The sequence below is a fragment of the Cynocephalus volans genome, chromosome X (genome assembly GCF_027409185.1).
Source record: "Cynocephalus volans isolate mCynVol1 chromosome X, mCynVol1.pri, whole genome shotgun sequence".
NCBI classification, from domain to species: domain Eukaryota; kingdom Metazoa; phylum Chordata; class Mammalia; order Dermoptera; family Cynocephalidae; genus Cynocephalus; species Cynocephalus volans.
The window spans coordinates 85,779,700-85,786,516 of record NC_084478.1 but is presented as its reverse complement, the minus strand read 5'-3'; the positions used below and the strand labels follow the sequence as shown (position 1 = coordinate 85,786,516).

At 44.9% G+C, this 6,817-nt stretch overlaps 1 pseudogene; it reads right to left on the bottom strand.

Moving 5' to 3' along the window:
• Positions 1-3,491: 3,491 nt before the first annotated feature.
• Positions 3,492-6,340, bottom strand: LOC134368111 (toll-like receptor 13; annotated as a pseudogene).
• Positions 6,341-6,817: the final 477 nt, after the last annotated feature.

Below are 6,817 nucleotides of genomic sequence, written 5' to 3'. Positions count from 1 at the left end.
AAGAATCAGAAAGAATGAGAACTATACCTCCTCCATCCAAAGGGAATGTGATCCTATGCCTGCTGAGGTTGCTTGAATACAACCTCTCTTGCTATCTTAGTTCATTGAGGAGATCATGCCAGGTTTGCAGGGAGGACAGAGAAGAGAGTAACTGGTGGGGGTGGGGGTAGGTGTTGAAGCAGCCAGAGAATTGAAGATTATCCGAAACCAGGAGAGAAATGGAGGTCTGCAATTTCCTTTGAGTGGTGGGCACCCAAGACTCAATCCATTCCCAGGAAGGTATCAGGACTTCAGGAAGGAATGGCTGTGTCCAATCTCAGCAAAAATTCAGTGCCAACAATTTCCTAGAAGCTGCAGAGTCATCACACTCCAGGGATCCAGCTTGGACAATGGGCATACAAGTGGTAATCGATGTGAACCAGACACTGGAGAAAATGCTGCAACTTTTTTCTTCATGTAAGAATACTAGAGGCCAGTAGGCGAGGGTGGGGAACCCAATAATGACTGACATTTAATTTTCCACCAGTGTAGAAGAACAGGACCTGAAAATCAGATTATCATTTGATTTGAAGAAAATTAAGTAAGTAATATGGTATTTCTTGCACATCCTAAGTAGTAGGTGCAAATTATTTCCTGCTGAAATGTAGTATTTAACCCACAAACACCTAGCTAATGAGTCACAATTTCCCACACAAATGCCCTTGGAGTTTTTTTGCTAACAAAAGTCCTGTTTAAAACATGCCTTCTTCTCTGTGTACAGGGGAGCCATTTATGTTACAGGAAGGGCTGACTAGGGCCCATTGACACAAACATCTGTCTACCCCAGCCAATGAAAATTCAGCCCTTTAGCATCTTTTCCTCAAGAAACTCCTCTAGAATCTTAAGGATAATGGGAAAACTAGAGAAAGATGCCAGCAACGAAAGACAAAGACTTTCTGGAGAGACAACCAGAAAAAAGCAGTGTTGGTACCCTACTACTCCCACTACAAGCTGATCTTCTCTATGGTTCCTCTTGCTGCAGGCATTTGTAGCACTTTTGCCTAATGCCAGGGCCATGGTCCCTGTGCTGAGCGTTGCTTCCAATACGAAGGTACTTCTGAAGGTTTGTGGAAAAACAGAATTAAAGATGATACAAATCTTTCCATGAACATTTTGAAGATCCCGCATAGGCATTGCCTTCTACATGACTCTGGTTTGCGTTTGGTGCCTAACACATGCAGCCACTGGAATCTACACCCCTGTCTTAAGATGGCTGCCAAAAACTATTCTGTCTGTGAAGTCTGTTTTGTCCCAGTTGGGTGATAGTTCTGCAAGCATCATTGCTCTGCTAGCTCATCAAGGCTGCTTCCCACTCAGTAAATTGATGGATCCAAAGTAGGACTCTCCTAGCTCCTTGCACTACGACTTAGAGGAAAAGCTGACCTCTGGAATCTTTATGCCCTAAAGGAGAATACAAAAGAATCCTCACTTTTTTTTTTTTTTTTTGCTTTTACTGAGTGATGAGAAATACGTGGTGTTTCTGTTGTTACAGTTTCTTAGAAGGAATACAGTTCAATCTACCTCGACAGGAACTGGTTTGGATAAACTAGCTAAACAATGTCCTTAAGCACATATGAGGGCCTTCCTGGTCCCCAGACTTTCAGGTGACTGGTGTTCCAAGCACTCCCCTTATTAAAACAGATGTGCGGTCCAGTCAAGATGGTGGAATAGATGGTCCCCAGCATCACTCTCTCCCACAAATCGACCAATTTACAACCATTAAAAAGCAACAACAGCCAAGCTGGGGCCGCTAGAGCTCAGGGTAAGAGGAGGAGAGACCTACGGAGTTCATAAAGGCAGGAGAAGCCGTGATGAAAGAAAGAAAAAACTGCTCCCACCATTTCGAGCCCCAGTCGCTTTAAGTCTGGCCCTGGTGAGCACATGGAGCAAGAGCTGGCAAAAGCTTCAGCTGTGCCCTTTGTGTGAAGTTGCTTGGAGGCAGCAGGGGAGAAAAGGGTTTTAGTGGCCCCCAGGCCAGCAAGACCAGTTCCTGTGGACCCACATAGCAGCGAGGGGCCACAGACAACTGAAAAAAGGAGTCACTCAAAGGCCGGTGAGTCATCGCAAGGGTCCTGTGCATGGCCCATCCCATGGGAACTGTTTGGAGTGTGGGCAGTAGGGGAGACTGGCCCACTGGGGGAACATTGGGGCATAGCATGGACAGCTGATCTGCCCCCCAATCAGCACAGAACCACTCAGTGGAGACAAGTCAGGAATGTGGAACTGCCGGGGGCACAGTTTAATGCAAAGACTCTGGCCCAGACCAGAGTTTCCACACAACCCAGGTGTGCCAGACCTGGAAATGCTTACGAAGTCAACCATTAAAACCTGAGCTGCACAAAAAGCCTTCCCCAGGAAATCAGCAGCAATTTAGCTCAACCACAGTGCTCAAGTGCTGGTCCCCTCAGGAAGTTCCCCTACTTTAGAAGTAAGTAAAGGACAACAAATTAGTTCCAGTGCAGAGTTTAAGTAATGGGAACAGTGATAATCTGACACAGAACTGAAAGAAAAAACAAAATACCCACAGATCAGATGCAAACTTTGATATTAACCAGTAAAGTTCTAATACCACCAAAGAACACCTATAAAACCTGGAAGGACCAGAAAACCCCTGAGCTCCCAAGCCAGGGAGCAGTGAGGGCTGTGGGCCTCAGCCATGCCCCCACCCGATGGCTGCACCAAGCCCAGCAATGACCACCAAGCTGCTGCAGAAAGTGCCGCAGGCTCCCAAGCTGGGGTGGTAGGAGGCCAAGGGCCTCAACCACATCCCCCTGACATCCTCAACCAACCGAGTGACCACTGAGCTGCTGCAGGAAGCACCCCAGGCTCTTGAGCCAGGGCAGTGAGGGGCCAAGGGCCTCAGCCACACCTCCCCAACATCCACAACCAGCCCAGTAATGACCACTGAGCCACTGCAGGATGCACTCCAGAATCCTGAACCTGGGCAGTGGGGTCCCAAGGGCTTCAGCCACACACCCCTGACATCTGCATCCAGCCCAACAATGACCAAGCTGCTGCTGGAAGCCCCCTAGTTTCCCCTACTGGAATGAGGGGGGTTCCATGGGCCTTGACCATGCTCACCCCCTTTCTTTTTCCTCCCACCCATTTCCCTCCCCTTTTCCTTCTCCCCCTACCCCCACCTGCTCTATGACAACACCTTAGAGTGTAAAAAAATAATATTAATAAATAAATAAATAAATAAATAAATAAAACAGGTGTGCCTTCCAGATATCTAGTCCCTGATTAGTGGGACCCTGTTCCTGAAGCTTCCTCAAGCAGCCACCTTCACTCTTCCAGTTGCCTGATGGACATTATCCAAATGGTCCTAGGTCTCATGGTCATGAACAACCCATACTCTCCTCCCTACAGAGCAGGTATATTCAGTCACACTCTTAGCTGTCCAGATCTTAGCCAACATTATACAGTTGAATTTGAGGTCACAAGACCTCCAGTCACTCAACCACAATTAACTGTGCATTGTCTTTCTCCACAGTTTTGTTGCCCAATGCATTTCTAATATGAGCCCAGAAGAGTGGCCTCTCATGGGCTCTGTCTGGCCAAGTGATACATGTCTGCCTGTTCATAAGTTTTCTGAGTCGGTGGTAGCTGGATAACTTATAGTTTGGGGTCTCTTCCAAGAAGATCAAAATAATAATATCCTCATGCTCATAGAACATCTTGATGATGGCCAACTGTACTTCAAGCCCACACCATTCACTGTGCACGTAGTTGTTACTGACCACACACAGTTTTCTGGCTGGTGTTGATGGCATTCTGGATGTTCTCAAAGATGTCCATACCTGGTTCAAAGTCCTGGTGGTAAAGATAGAGCTTACAGGTGGTTGGCTCCCTTCTTCTAGGACTGGAACAAGCTCTTCATATACCCACTGCTCACCAGTGGCAATGAAAGAGACAAAGGCACCATAGATGAATTCCTTCTCTGTCCTGTGCCATTTGTCTAGGCAACAGGCTCTAAATATATAGAGCCCATACCATAGAGATAAAGTCATCTTGGCACTGAACCAAGAGAATATCATGGTTGTGAGACCCAGAACAAACGAACAGAAGAAGCATTTCTTTTCCACGCCAAAATTACACATAGCATCATTAAAATCTGTCAATAAACTCTGGGTATTTGGCTGCTGACAATGGTAGCTCCAGAGGTAGGGGATATGAACATTTGCTGTGTTTCTAGACCAGTTCTTGAACCACACATTGTCACAGTTGAACTGAAGTTTGTTCCCAAAGAGATCAAAGTACCTCAGAGACTTCGGATTTTCCAGGTGACTTTGATTAATGAGTTTTAGGTTGTTGAATCTTAAAGACAAGACCTGAAGGCTTGCTAAGCCAGAGAATATGCCAGGGGTCAGTGACTCTAAGCTGTTATTTTCAAGGCACAGCACTTTTAGTCTTCTGAGTTTTTGAAATAAGGAAGTATTTAAATAGAGATTTCGGTCTCCACATTCTGTTCCTGAGATATCTAACTCTGTGAGATTAATCAGGGGGTCAAATTGGAGATAGTCCAGGAATACTGTGGGATTTATTCCTAGGAGTAGTTCCTGCAAGCCATTCAGCCCCTGGAAGAAGTTGGTTGGAGCAACCTGAATCCCATGTATTTGTCCTTCTAGGTTGAGATGTTTCAATGACTTGAGGTTCATAAATGGAGGAAATGACAAGGTCCTAGTGGTTTCATATATAATTTTATTAAAACTGAGATCCAAACTTCCAGATTTTCAAGGCCCAAGAAAAGGTCTTCATGAAAACTTGACAAGATATTATATGCCAGATCAAGATTATATAGGTAACTGAGGCCAGAAAATGCACTCTTCTCTGTAGCTTTCAGGCAGTTCCAGGAAAGAATCAGAACTTGGAGCTTCTTCAGAGATTGAAAGGTTCTGTGCTTTAGAGTCTGAATATTGTTGTCTCCAAGGTCTAAGCTCTCTAGATTTGGAAACTGAGCAAAGCAGAATCTGTCAATTGTCACTATCCAGCACCCAGCAAAGCTGAGCTCTTTCAGTGAATACAGCCCATAGAAGGCCATATTATTGAGTTCTGTGATGGGGTTTCTAGAGAGAAAGAGAGGCTTTAGGTACCTCAAGAGTGAAAATGTCAAAATCTGGAAAACTTATAAACCTGTTGTGGCTCGGGTGTGGGGCTATCAAGTTCTGGAGGGAACTCCATGTCCTGTTGCTGACAAAGGAAAGTTGGCACTTGTTTAGATTCAGCCTTTGGAGGCTGGGCATAGCATTAAACTCACTGTCATTGAGGTGAACCAAATCAATGCTTTGGCTTAGCTTAGGTCAAGGTACAAAAGCCTGGTGCAGTGGGCAAGATGCTTTATGCCCCCTGTATCAGCGGCATTTTTCTGAAAAACCAAAGTCTCTAATATGGGTAAATTTCTGAGGAGGTGACACAAGTGTTCAAGTTTAAGTGACCACCTCTAAGCTCCCAGTTACTGAGGTCCATTTCCCTTATATTCTGCAGTTGTTTGGCTGAAAGTATCTCCAATTTCACCAGTGTTCCACTCAGATTCAAGATCCTCATTTGGGGCAGAATTTCCAGATATACATTCTGGATGACTCAATGGCCATTCTGAGAGATACCCAGAGAGATCAGATTAGGCAGTGACAAAGCAGAGAAATTTAACCCCATTAGCTTGTTCCCCTGCAGGCTCAGATGAGTCAGGGAGACCAATGACCTGGGGCTGTGGTCCAAGACAATGATGCTGTTGTTAGTACGATCAATGTATTTCAGACATGGAAGATGCTGGACTGCTTCAAGAAAATTGGAATAATTGGTAACAAAGTTTTGAAATAGGCTTAAATGTTTCAATTGGACAAGAGGGACAAAGGCATTTTTGTGAATATAGGTAATTTGATTGTGGCTCAGGAGCAAGGTCTCCAAGTTGGACAGGCACTCAAAGGAGTTGTTCACACTTTGAAACTTATTTTCTACTAAATTCAAAAGGGTTAGATTTTCAAGTCCCCAAAAGGCCCCCTCAACCAATCTTCCAAATGGAATTCCACTCCAGTCCCAAGTCCACCAGAGCAGACAAATTTGTGAAGCTACAGGGAGGAAGGACCTGAATTTGGTTCTGTGTCAGATTGAAGGGAGTGGTGTAGCCAGGGATGTCGCTAATGACATCTGTCAGGTTCCTAATCTTTAGAATGCAGAACACATGGCGAATGTCCAATTCATACGGTGTGCATTTACTGAACCCGTATGCCTCTGCCAACATCAGAGAAAGCCCGATGAAAATGGGCCAGAGCAGCTGAGGAGGCAGGAGGTTCTCTGAGCCCATCTTGTCAGCCCCAGGCCTCCAGGTTACTATAAGAAAAAAAATCCTTCCACATGTGTGATCTTTGAAGGAATGCCGTTTCTACTTTGACTGTGCTGCAAAGAAAAGAGAAAGCTTTTTAGTTTAAATTTCTCTCTCCTAGTAAATATTTCATAGGTGCTTCAAGGAAACTAAAAAGCTTTGCCCAAAGTTAATTTCCAAAACAAATCCATTTCCAAAGCACTTTCTGTGTGTAGGCTACTGTTCTTTTTCCCACAACCAAAATTGTCAGTAGGTGGAAGCAGAGAAAGCAATTGATTACTTGATTTAATTTAGGAGAATTAAGTTCCCCAACCTTTCTCTCACCCCTACACAGTAAAACACCTCCCTCACTGTTTGGGTTGATACTCGGAATTCCACCACTGGAGATGCATTTGGGGGTCTACGGATCTCAGTCTAGTTAAGAGATAATCATCTACAGTAGGGACAAAAAAATCAAGG